The sequence below is a fragment of the Colletes gigas genome, unplaced genomic scaffold (genome assembly GCF_013123115.1).
Source record: "Colletes gigas isolate AHSC1104 unplaced genomic scaffold, ASM1312311v1 Colletes_gigas_Sc00006, whole genome shotgun sequence".
Taxonomy (NCBI): Eukaryota; Metazoa; Arthropoda; class Insecta; order Hymenoptera; family Colletidae; genus Colletes; species Colletes gigas.
The window spans coordinates 10,073,492-10,087,317 of record NW_025106635.1 but is presented as its reverse complement, the minus strand read 5'-3'; the positions used below and the strand labels follow the sequence as shown (position 1 = coordinate 10,087,317).

Genomic DNA, 13,826 nt, shown 5'->3' with positions numbered 1-13,826 from the left:
GTTACTGTACATACTTTCATAATAATATTTGTCAGATACATAGTTCTATTTTCACGCAATGGAGGGTAAGCGTGAAAGAATGTAAATTTAAACGCAATTTTCGATGGAGGGTAAATTCGTCGCCCGCATCGTTCTGAATAATTCTGGCATAGACAATTTTCGTCGCTATCGATTCCATTTGATCAAAGCTGTCATAAGCGGGGATAATCGAACGTTGGATTGAAAATTGGGGTAGATTTCGTTTCTCATAATGGGATCCCCCGAACGACACGCGATTCCATTCGATAGGCGAAACCTTTGTGGGAAAACAGTACGGCGTGCTCTGCCCGATTATTATCGCCCTTCGACGAGACCGCGGCGTTAGAAAGATAAACCTTCAATTTCCATCCACCGTAAAATACAATCTATTTTACGCGCGTCGCGTGTCCGTTCCACGAAAGGCGAAACTTTTCTGCTCCGTTTTCCATAAAATTGATCTTAACCGCTCGACGGATCGCGTTGTAGGCTAATTAGTTCGTGGAATCGAGCGCCACGAACAGAAATACATGAAAACGTACTCAGAGAAAAGTATGTTTCTTTTTTCTACTAAAAAAGAAACATGCAACGCGAACAAATAAACGAGCAATCTTTTTCGTACGAAAGAATCGATCAATTTGCTTTTATTTATTTTTAAAACGCACACGATAACTGAAAGCTATTTTTCGGATTTACAATTCAGATTACAATCGTGTCAAAGAATTTGTACATAAATCCTTCTTTTTATAGATACTGTTCTTGACACGATTGTAAATGGCTTTCGACGAGATTGAAAAATTGGAAGCGATTCTTTGCTGTAGATAGAGAAATCGAACACCTCTTTATATCGCTGAACAAGCGTTTACATTGCGGTTCGTGTTTGCCGGACGAAAGCACGATCCTGTCTAATAAACCAGCCATTATCGTGTCACCACTTGTCATCCAGCCATGTTTGTTATCAACCTTTACTGTCGCCTTCCGAGAAAAGGTTCGTGTCCACCGTGACCGGCGTTTGTCTTTCCTGTCAACGGAACATTGCCCCATGCAATCCGTACGAATGCATTACGAGACTATTTACCCTATATCTCAGTCAGTTTCTGCGAGTCATAAACAAATTATGCACTTCTAAGGCTGGAGGAGACGAACGGGCTTCCTACTCTCTTGGATGTTATCTAGGCTTCAGCGATTCTTCGTATTGGAAACTGGATCGGTTTTTATAACTGCTATCCAGATCAAGGTTTTCTGCATTTTTCGATACCCTGATATCCTCGATATAAAGAGTGATAGTTTTTAGTCGTAAATGAGAGTCAATTGTGTGGACAAAACATTGAGATCTAAATATTATTTGATTTCTACATAAATGTAATAAAAACGTCTCACAAGGAACCATCGCGAACGGTCCGGCTTCGATTTTGATGAAACTTTGTACACTTATAAAGCAGCCAAAAATAATCGACACGTATTTTTTTTTAGCTGCGGTAACTCGAGTTTAAGGGGTGAAACCACCCCTTGAAGTTTCGGCTCGAAACGGCTATCTCGAAAACGGAAAGACATACAAAAAAATTGTTAATGGGCGAGGTTGATGGTTTCTTATGTACAATAACATGGTGTTAAAAAATTTAAAAAAATACAATTTGTTTATAACAAAAAAAAATGTATTAACCTAATTTTTCATTTTATTGAAATTTTCATAATGACAAAAAATGACGAGCATTTTATTCCAAATCCATTGGTATGCGATTTTTTAAAATTGCCTCCTACAGTTTTGCAGATTTTGATGATTTACATCTTGCACGCACATCCATTATGGTAGTAGCCGTTCTAACTTTGATTTTAATGAAGCACTGTAGGCTTGCACTACTTCTAAAGGACAAAATCGGGAAAAATACAAGAATACCAATTTGTTGATGGAGACTTCGTTAAGAAATTATTAAAAAATTAAATTAAAAAATTTCAAATCCTCCAGGAAAAAATTATTTACGGTTGCGGGGGCCAATTACAATCATTTTTAGTAAATACATATACCCACGAAATCCTACGCACTTTCGAGAAAAAAATTCCTAATCGAAAATGTAATTTATGGCCAGAATGTTGTCCGAAAACGGATATTTAAAATGACATAACTTCTGAACGGATTGAAGGATTTTAATTTTCAAAAATGCAAACGACGCGTATTTTAATCAAGAATACGTAGAAATCGCAAAAATATGCAAAAAGTTGATCCTTGACCCTGCAAAATGAGAAAAACCCCATAAAAATGGTCCAATCTTCAAACAGCCATAATTCCTACAATAGTGAATATATTTCAATGAAACTTTTTTCTGAAGTAGAGCTCATAGGTACCTACAAAAAAGTATTGGCCAACTTTTTTGTAGGGCGTCAAACAAAATTATTAAAAATGAAAAACGAATTTTTAAGAAAAATCGACAGGGCGTAGGTGCCTAAATTTTTCAGCGAAAAAAAAAAATTTCAAATCGTTCTAAAAAAATTATTTTCAGTTGCGGGAGTCAATTTCAATCATTTTTGGTCAATATATATACCCCTGAAATCCTACGCACTTTTGAGAAAACAATTCGAGAATGTGTGAAATTTTTCAACAAAATTAAAAAATTTCAAACCATTCTGAAAAAATTATTTTCGGTTGCAGGGGTCGATTACAATCATTTTTGATCATTACACATTACCCCGAAATCTTGGGCATTTCGGAGAAAAAAATTCAGTACGGGCGGAACTTTAAACGTTAATAATTTCTTAACGAAGCCTCCATCAACAAATTGGTATTCTTGTATTTTTCCCGATTTTGTCCTCTAGAAGTAGTGCAAGCCTACAGTGCTTCATTAAAATCAAAGTTAGAACGGCTACTACCATAATGGATGTGCGCGCAAGATGTAAATCATCAACATCTGCAAGACTGTAGGAGGCAATTTTAAAAAATCGCATACCAATGGATTTGGAATAAAATGCTCGTCATTTTTTGTCATTATGAAAATTTCAATAAAATGAAAAATTAGGTTAATAAATTTTTTTTAGTTATAAACAAATTGTATTTTTTTAAATTTTTTAACACCATGTTATTGTACATAAGAAACCATCAACCTCGCCCATTAACAATTTTTTTGTATGTCTTTCCGTTTTCGAGATAGCCGTTTCGAGCCGAAACTTCAAGGGGTGGTTTCACCCCTTAAACTCGAGTTACCGCAGCTAAAAAAAAATACGTGTCGATTATTTTTGGCTGCTTTATAAGTGTACAAAGTTTCATCAAAATCGAAGCCGGACCGTTCGCGATGGTTCCTTGTCAGTCTATTCTGTTGTGGAAAAGTATAAGTAATAGTTGGTGTAAATTTTTAATCGAAAATGACAGTCAATTGTGTGGACAAAATATTGATATTATATAATCTAAACATTATTTGATTTCTACATAAATGTAATAAAAATGGCCTTCTCTGTCTATTCTGTTGTGGGAAAAATATAAGTAATAGTTGGTGTAGTATTGATAACATCAGTTTTGATTTTAAAAACACACTGGGTTGTACAGAGTTAGTTTTTTTTTAACATGACTCTTTCAAATTTAAAGCAAACGTATGTCAGAGACCCTGTGTCGTGTTAAAACACGTTTAAAAGGATGCATTATCTACCCTCTAATGCACCCCTTATATCTATTTTCTTTCACAGCATATGATTATCACAATTTTCTGTGTAAATATTATGTCTACCAACCCTTTAGAACCTCAATCATGCTTCAATCTACGATTCTCTGAATCTCGTTCCAGCACGGTATTCTTGAATTTCAACAACCCTTAAAATATAGGAAGTACTCGAAGATGAAATATTAAGTTTCGTGTTCAAAAACTTTCTATCCAAAATAACATTCACATTGTGATCAAACAGTGGTAGCTCAAATATTAAATTTGCAATAGTTTTTGCAAATCCTGCATCAATACTAAAATTTTCTCTTATTTATCCTTTTACTCGTTTTTATATTCAGCTTGTTTCGACCATGTTCTATGATTTATATTTGTATTGTCAATTAAGTAGACCTTCTATGTATATTTGTAAAATTACGAGTAAAATTATCTTGGTACCAGGTATATTCGTATTTTCATATCTAAGAATTACATCGTTGAAACGGACCCTAAACTCGTCGAAATGTAGAACAAATAAACGTACGATCTTGCTTTAATTGGCCTAAGAAAATACAGGAACATTCCTCTCCACTAAAAACAAAGTTCTACCTAAGACATTAGTATTCCCTGTTAAACGTCTCCCCGAATCTCTGCAACTTCCCTTGCTGCTTAAAATTCTATAGATTCGTTTTTCACAGATCGGTAACAACCCTCGGCGTGGTCTTCGACAAATATTTACATAAAAGCTCACAGTTGCTACACATTATGCATACATTGTTTATAATTCCCTGCTTGTAACTTAAAATTCCTTTTCAGTTCGGTTCCTTTTGCAGATCGATAACAACCCTTGTCTTCGACAAATATTTCCACAATTTTACACATGTCATTTAGAACAATAGGTACCTTCTATCACTAAATACTTCTGTTTATAAGCATTCCTAAAGACCGTAAACCACACGTATAAAGTTGTTCTCAGACAAAATAAATTTTTTAAATAGTGATTAATGAAAAGAGACTTCTGATCGAACACAAAAGCTACCCAAGAGTCGTTCCTATCCGTTAAAACCAAAGTTACAGATCGATAACAACCCTTGTCACGATCTTCGACAAAACTTCCACAGCACAACATACAATTTTACACACATCATTTAGAACAATAGGTACCTTCTGTCACTAGATGCTTCTGTTTGTAAGCACCCCTAAAGCCCGTAAACCACACAGTAGAATCATATAAAATTATTCTCAGATGAAACAAATTTTTTAAACGGTGATTAATGAAAAGAAACTTGTAATCTTGCTCTGATCGAGCACAAAAGCTCCCCAAGGGTCGTTCCAATCCGTTAAAACCAAAGTAACACGCGCAAGCTGCATTAGTATTCCCTGTCAAACATCTTCTCGGCGAGTCTCAGCAAGTTCGCTGCTTAAAATTCTGCAGCGAGTTCCTTTTTCACAGATCGGTAACAACCCCTCGTCATGGTCTTGGACAAATATTTCCCCAGCATATATCGCGAGTTTCACGGACCGTGCGACTAATTTACAGAAACGATTCCGTCGAGGCGCGCCCCCTTCGCGTTTCTGGTTCCATCGATCCGTGGCACGCGATCGGGCTTCCGCGAACGTTTCGACGAAATCTTCTGCGTTCGTCGATGAGGTCCCTCCCACGCGTCACGGCAGACCCCGTGCGTCGAGTAATTATTGTTTACACGTTAGATCGCACGCGAGCGACGCAGGGGCACGCACGTTCACGCACACGTGAGCTATGCAAACGCAGACGAGCGGCTAAGGTAAACAGGTATCCGCGAATATATTATTGAATCGCGTGGGGCGGGTGTTAAAGCCGCCCTCGCGGCGGTGGCGTGCCTTTGTGTGCCGGCGCCATTATTGTCCGTGGAAATTATTACGCGCCCTGGTTAGGACCAGACTGCAAGGACGTCGTCTACGGTCCCGTTTCTCGTCGCACGCGACTCCTCCAGACGACTCGTGATTGCTTCCAACAACATTTTACTGCCAACTATTATCCAACGTTTTATATTATTATTTATTTTATTTGATCCTTGCCTGGTAGACTTGGGGTAACCTCCAGTTTATTATTTATTTTATTTAGACTTGGGGTGATTTCCAGTTCACATCGTTATTTTTTCTATTCTAATCCATTATTTACTGTACGATCTATAATCTAGCAAATTTAATTTATTGTTAGGGAACCGTGTGCTTTCCTTTTGGGGATTATTTTTTAGATTACTCGTAAGCCTGTAGGATAGAATTTATTTTGTGTTTTTATTGCATTAATCCTAACCCAGACCTAACCCAGACGCCTCGAGATTGCTTCGATCAAAATTTTATTGCTAAATATTCTCCAACATCTATTATTATTTATTTTATTTGATCCTTGCTTGGTTGGTTTGGGGTGATCTCCAGTTCACATGGTTATTTTTTCTATTCTAATCCATTATTTACTGTACGATCTATAATCTAGCAAATTTAATTTATTGTTAGGGAACCGTGTGCTTTCCTTTTGGGGATTATTTTTTAGATTACTCGTAAGCCTGTAGGATAGAATTTATTTTGTGTTTTTATTGCATTAATCCTAACCCAGACCTAACCCAGACGCCTCGAGATTGCTTCGATCAAAATTTTATTGCTAAATATTCTCCAATATCTATTATTATTTATTTTATTTAATCCTTGCCTGGTTAGTTTGGGGGGATCTCCAGTTTAGATGTTTACTTTTTCTATTCATTGAGCTATGATTCATTATTTACTGTACAATCTATAATCTAGCAAATTTAATTTATTATTAGGGAACCGTGTGCTTTCCTATATGATAGAATGTTTATTTATTTTGTGATTTTATTGCATCTGTTGTGGTATAATAAAATATAAAAATACTTACGAGTAAACTTGTGAATATTCGTGCAAGTATTTTTATGAGAAATCGGTGAGAAAAGGCAACTTAGTCTGGAAGGTCTTGCCACAGTTCACAGTAATTTAAATATAGTTAAAAAGTTCTCATGATTATTACGTATGCTATATCTCGCATATTTTGTCATATTGTTGCATATGTGGCTATTAATATTACGGAGAATGCAGGATTACGGATCGATGAGAAATTCAAGTAGTTCGAGTCAGTAATAGCTCAGACACGATAGGCGCGTACAGAAACAATCGTGGTTTCGATAGAGTAAAAGCTCAAACCTGCTTCGTACCTGTTTCTGTAAAACGTAATTTATATATATAATTATTCCAAGTTTTTATTAATACGATAAAATTAAATTTTTGCTCAAGAAAATTCAAGAAAATTCAGGAAAGTATTCTAATACCAGTTCACTTTTTCTCTTGCAATATAGTAAGAAATTTGGAGTTGAGAACAGTAATCTGATAAAAATAAAAACGTACGAATAGAAGAACTATTTATATCCAACGTAAATAATATCCCAGAATTAGGAAACACAGCACTCAAAGTATCAAGCAAATGAATTCGATCGTTTCTCCCCTCGCTGCAAGGGTGAAGTTTTTCAAACAATTTTTATTCCTCTCCCACTTAATCTGAAATTTTATTTGCAATAACGTTGCCATAAATCTCACTCAGTCGCCGCAGTTCTTGTTACGGGATCCTTGAATAGAAGGTCGGGTAATCGGTCCGGGTTTTCCAATTTATCGCGAAAGAATTGGGTACATTTAACAACCGCGGCTCGCCTCGTACCAATACGTCTTCTCGATCGTTGTTCGCCCGTTTGAAAAATGCCCGCGATCCGACTCAATTCACCGGGGTCGAGATTAATGGTTTCACCGAGAATGTTTTCTGTCGCACGAAAGAAACGATCGAAGGAGGGTAAGGAACGCGGAGCTCTTGATCAATCCCCGACGAACCACCTCAACCTGGTCCTGGCAATTATCGACGGTTGTGCAGCGGGGCGCAATAACGATCTCTGTGGATCATATTTTCCGCCGTGCACGACCCTCTTTCCGCGTAGCTGCGTTTTATGCACTTTCTGCGCCAAGTGCAGCGCCGGGACTACGATGGAACGCGAGTTTATGGCGCCTGGCTGAAGGGACCGATCGAATTTTCATAGCGTTTCTATTTAGAAACACGAGGAGATTTTTATCGAATTCTGAGAGGAATGGAGACGAACAGAAATCGCTATTGCGTTTTAAATTCGTGCAAACGTAACCAAAGTTTGCTGTTATAAGCAAATAAAGCAGTATATGTTGAGTAATTCTGAACTTCTAGTTATGTATATTAAAATCGTTCGTAGAATTTCCTTTTATTTTTTAATACAGCTCTTTCAAATGGAATTAAAAGCACAGTTCGGGTTAAAATCTCAGCTACATCGTTTATTTAATTTATGAAGTCTAAGTGAAACGTACTCAAAACGAAAAATAAGAAAATATATACACTATAGAGAATTGAAGATGAAATTATATTATCTGATACAAGAGTAAACGTTGAAGAATATTCGTGTAAATGCAAAATTTCTTATTTACGTAAAAATATCAAACGTTTTATTCGTTACAGTTTGGCCGGTAGAATGAAACATTTCACAGCGACGAAATAGAAATTCCTCGATAGTTAATAGATTTAATTTCAGTTCGAGATGTAACGAATTGCTTGATATTTTTACGTAAATAAGAAATTCTGCTGGTTTCTGCGTGACCAACGTAATTCCACGCCCATTGCTGTTCCTCTTGGCTCGAGACATCCTAGTAGCGACCCCCAACCCCCGAGCACGCGGCAACGGTCAGCCGTTTCTCGTGATTTACGGCCGTTGCCGCGCAAACTCGATTATAATGATGCAGGAACGCGCCGCGCCGAATTACACGCGGAACCGCGTCGCCGGACTTTCATTAAACGATAATCATCTTCCGTGTACTCGCCGGAACGACCGGAACCCCGGTGAACAATGCGTCTTTCGAGCATTGTTTCGTCGTTGCACCGCCTTTTATCGCGATTCAAACTCTTTTACCCGCCGTGGAAAAGAATGCAGCGCGCGGATGCTGAGAAAAACCCGCCCCCCGGCGCTCGTAAAAGGAAACAGCGCGGAATTTATTTTCAATTTAACCCAAGTTGGGAGACGCGCTCCTCGCGATTATCGCGGGAACGTCGTTAGCGCTGGTGACCACCGACAAGACGAATAAAATTCGAACATTGTTGTTTGAATACCTGTTAAATTAGTACTCGAGTATAGCAGAGTTTCGATTATCCAACACTTGGTTATGTGGAATGTACGAATAACCAGCATATTTGATACGATTATTCTTTGGTAAATGTTACGGACAAGCAACAGTGACGTCGATGCTAAATAGTTGTCGGATAAAGCGTAGGAATTTTATATATTTAATATTTTATTAGTCAATTGTATTACTGCATTACCCATCGTTGCGTTTATTAAAAATTAAAAACGTATTTTTAAGAAAAATCGATGAGGGTAGATGCAAAAATTTTTCGACGGAATTAAAAAATTGTAAATCGTTCTGAAAAAATTATTTTTGGTTGAGGTGGGCAATTAGAATCATTTGTAGTGAATAGACATATTTCAGAATTCCTACCCATTTTCGAGAAAAAAAATTCTGTAAGCGGACACATTTTTTGACGAAATTAAAAAATTTCAAATCAATTTGAAAAAATTATTTTTAGCTGCGAGGGTCAATTGCAATCATTTTTGGTGAATACATATAACCCCGAATTCCTACGCACTTTCGAGAAAAAAATTCTTTACCGAAAATACAATGTCTGACCATACTATTGATTTATTCCACTGAAATTTCATGCGTATCTTTGAAACATCATAACTTCTGAACGGATTGGGGGATTTTAATGTTTCAAAATGCATGTAACGCGTATTTTGATGAAGAATATGTAGGAATTCCAAAAATATTCGAAAAGTTGCTCCTTAACCCCGTAAAGTGACAAAAATTCCATAGAAATGATCCAATTTTCAAATAGTCAATATATTTCAATTAAATTTTTGTCTGAAGTAGAGCTCATGGGTATCTACAAAAAAGTATTAGACAACTTTTCTATAGGGAGTCAAACAAAATTACTGAAAATCAATTAAGAAAAATCGACAGGGGGTAGGTGTCTAAATTTTTCGACGAAATTGAAAAGTTTCAAATCACCCTGGAAAAATTATTTCTAGCTGCAGGGGTCAATTACAATCATTTTTGGTGAATAGACATACCCTCGAAATTCTAACCATTTTCGAGAAAAAAATTCAAGTAAGTGTGAAATTTTTCGACAAAATTAAAAAAGTTTCCAATTGTTTTAAAAAAATTATTTTTAGTTGCAAGGGTCAATTACAAGAATTCTTAGTGAATAGATATACCTCTGAAATTCTACCCACTTTCGAGAAAAAAATTCGAGTAGGTACTGAAATTTTTAGGCGAAATTAAAAAATTTCAAATCATACTAAAAAAATTATATTTAGTTACAGGGGTCAATTACTATCATTTTTGGTGAATAAACATAGCCCCGAAATCCTACGCATTTTCGAGAAAAAAATTTTTGACGCATTCTCTGACACGAAAATGGTAATGGGGCTCTAGAGCTCCAAAAAAATGGGCCGAAAAAATTCATTAAATGTAAGATCTACTCGTAAACATCGTATATAGTATACCAGGCATATTTGATAACCGGAATTTTACTGTATTACTATTTGAGTGATACTCAAATATTATTATTTGAATAAGAAAATATTCGTGTGAAACATTAAATAAATTAATATGAATTTCATAGGAACACCGTTGAGACTTTCAAAATGGTAATAATAATAAATCTCTATTTTAATTTAACGTTTCTATTTTTTGCATGAAATATAAATATTCTGTGTAATCTAAATCAAACAGTATAGCTTATTTGACTTCTATCCATAACTTTAGACAATAGAGAATAGATACAAAGCTTGCGGAAAAGGATCAATGTCATACTACCATATTTTTCCTAAGAATTAAGTACTAAAATTGCGATCGATCGGTTCGTGTGAATTAGTTAGAAGCAGAGTGGGACTTCCGTGTCTAAAAGCATAGACGTAGGCTAGATTTTAAGCATATTTGGTACAGATTGCCTCCGATTACACGGTCGGCTAGAAATCCGTGAAACCTGGAGGATGAGCTTAAGGGGGCAATACGCAAACTGAGCCCAAGGGCTTGCGATTTTGATTATCCGTCGTATGACTAGCTCGCTGACAATCGCTCTTCTGTTTGCACTTATAATTACTGTTTGCGGAGCATTGTTCTTAAGCCGACCGCGTGGAATGGCACCCCAGTTGATAAGTTACGCGCAATCACCGTAGGAGGAAGAGTCCCTCCGTTCCGCTGGCGGAATCGACCGCCGGGGTAAAACTCTAATGAAGGAGGTTACGAGGTTACTTCTGGATCCTGTGAATTACCGCGTACCCCGTAAGAGGGATAAGATTCGTTTGTTAGCATTCATGAACTGTACGAGTAAATTGTCGTTCTTCGCTCTCTGGAGAAATAGAAGAAGCGCGACTTGGGTGTTCAGAAAATTGGAACCCTGAAAAATGGATGACACTGCGGAACTCGTTTCAACAACGATAAAACAAGCCTCTACGAACGCGTAGCAAGTTAAACAAGATCCTCGAACTCGGTTAGCCGATGCTCGCCCTCCTCGTAGTCGTACTTGCTTTAAACAGTATCAGATAGCACCGATATCTCAGCAGCTAACTAGCTTACGTGCCTAGACGATAGTCTAATCGCTGGATCTGATACTTGCCACTCACTTTCCCAGGCTAGACTTCAGGACTTCTGTTAAACTCGTTTCGAGAATGGTAAAAGAAACGAATCTGCAAGTTAAATAAGATCTTCAAACTCGGTTAGTCGGCCCTTCTATCGTACTAGCGTAAAAGTGTATCGGATAACACCGATATCTTAGCCACTAGTCTGATCGCTCGATCTGATGCCACTCACTTTCCCAGGCTCGAACCATTACTTCAAGGCTTGAATTAAACTATACAGAATACTCTAGTGAACATGGTGAGTTAGAAAAGGTGGTGAAAAAAATAAATTTGAAAATTTGGCGCGTCTGTTCATTGCATGCTATTTCTACTTGCGCTGGTGTCCAACTTGTACTGAGTTCTCGATCAGGGAAACATATAGTTTAAAAAAGAAGAATCGCACGTTGCAAGTAGTATAATCAAGGTTGGGTACTATATTAATATTAAAAATTGGAGAACATGGTGGACAAGACCATAATCACCCTACTTGTAATATCAGTAAAAATTATTGTTATTTTAGTGTTACTTGCTACCAGAACGAGATCGTAATGGTAAAAACGTGTCGCACACGAGATTTTTATACCCATCGATGATCATATTATCCTCGATAAACTCGTAATAATATTTTCCTGTATCCCGCTCCTATTTCATACTTTAAACGAAGTAACCAGATTCGTTCTAGAAAAATGCTTGTTTGCATAAACGGGATGCAAATGAGGCGAGCGGGAGAGCGCGCGACCGATAAGAAGCGAACGTTGTCACCTCCGCGTTAATAAAGACGAACGGTTTATCTTTCGTTACGACCGATCGGGCACTTCAATCTGCCGAAGGCCGGCTCTCATAATCGTTTCAGACGCACATTAAGAGCTAAGGTAAACTGGAAACTTTAACGAGCGGAGTTTTAAGCCGATTAACGGCCTCGAACTCCGCGAATATACACAGTCCTGGGAGCCTGAACAAGCAAGTTCGCCGGGACAATCAGCTTATTCGGCCGAGTTTCTTTTCACGATCCGATGTGTACACAAATGAATCTTCTATGAGACGACGGCGATAGCAAACGGACCGCGGGAGCACCCTGCCAGGCGCTTTAAACGAGAAACAATCGGAAGACGCCTTCACTGTCGAGGATTTAATTACGGAGTTTAGAATTGTCAACTTTGGAGAGGAATTTTATTACGTACCCTTTTTCATTAATTGCTTTTTCTTAATCCGCCACTGGATTCGTTTCATTTTTCGGTCGATATAAATGGCGACGAAATCACCTTGTCCCTTTTTAATCCTTTATTATGTTTCTGAGTTTAAATGATTCTTTATTGTGATAACGTTAATCAATAAAAACCGATTGAAAAATTAATTCTTAATTAACTCGAGAAGTTTCTGTTAACCCTTTGATCGTACAATGATGAGTCTGGCTTGCCACAAGTTTTCACGATCACGAGATACGGGAATTGGGCATCGTTTGGCATTGAAAAACGAAATGTCGGCCGTTTCGTGAGTAACTTTTCCCCTCGGAAGCAGTGCGTGGAAATAGCAGTCAACTGCCGCTAAAGTAATTGCCAATTAATCTTCATTAAACCCTTCCGCGCGACTGCAGATGGCTCCTACGATAGAAAACAATTGGACGTTGCCCCAAAAGTGCGCAGTTAGTTTGAAAGTTGGCACGGGAAAGGCTAGAAGGGAACAGGGGGGTGGGTGGCGGTCGGGGAAATGGGTGTTGCCAGGCGTCGTGGAAAGCCCTCGGTTCGTCTCCCTCGGAAAGCTTAAATCGGCTTCATATCTTAGCCCCTCGCGACCCTCTTGTATCTCTAATCAGATCATTAAGCCCGCGGAGCGTGGGCACGAAGAAATTTGTCGCGAAGGGCAGCGAGGCGACTCGCGCGAATCAGCCCGAGCGCGCCCAAAGAAACGGATAATCGAATCACTGTGTGTCGAGGGGGTGGCGATCTTTTTTCACGAATTCACGCTCGCGGAGATAAACCTTTGGGTACACATCGAGTCATTAGCTTGCTTAGAATCGCGACGCAGGGGGGCGGTTTTCGTATTTATTCTGCTTCCTCGTTTGAAGATTCTCCCCCGAATATTCTCGGTGAAAGATTTCTGAAATATCGAATTTGCGTTTGTCGTCGATTCACGTGTATTTCAATGGTCTTCGGAAGATTATGGGACCGCAGTTCGCAGTTCCGTAGCAGCATATGCAGAAGCCTAGCAGTTCAGAGTCAATAGATGCGGTTACCATAACAGATGGTCACACTTTAGCAGTGTGTTCGACTCGTTTTGGGGGATGAAACTTCTGTGAAGTCACAACTGTCCTCCAAATTGTAACACTTTTGTTCGCCACGCAGCTGCAATGGTTTAGTTCAGGGCTATGAAAGGTGTTGATATGGTCAGGATACGAAATAATAAACTCAACGAACAAATTAGAAATTTATTAAATATAATACGCGGTATATAGAGACGA

At 38.0% G+C, this 13,826-nt stretch overlaps 1 protein-coding gene across 3 annotated transcripts in view; it reads left to right on the top strand.

Moving 5' to 3' along the window:
- The window catches only part of LOC122395922, a 520,523-nt gene that overhangs the window by 489,598 nt on the left and 17,099 nt on the right, over positions 1-13,826 (top strand). The window lies entirely within an intron of this gene.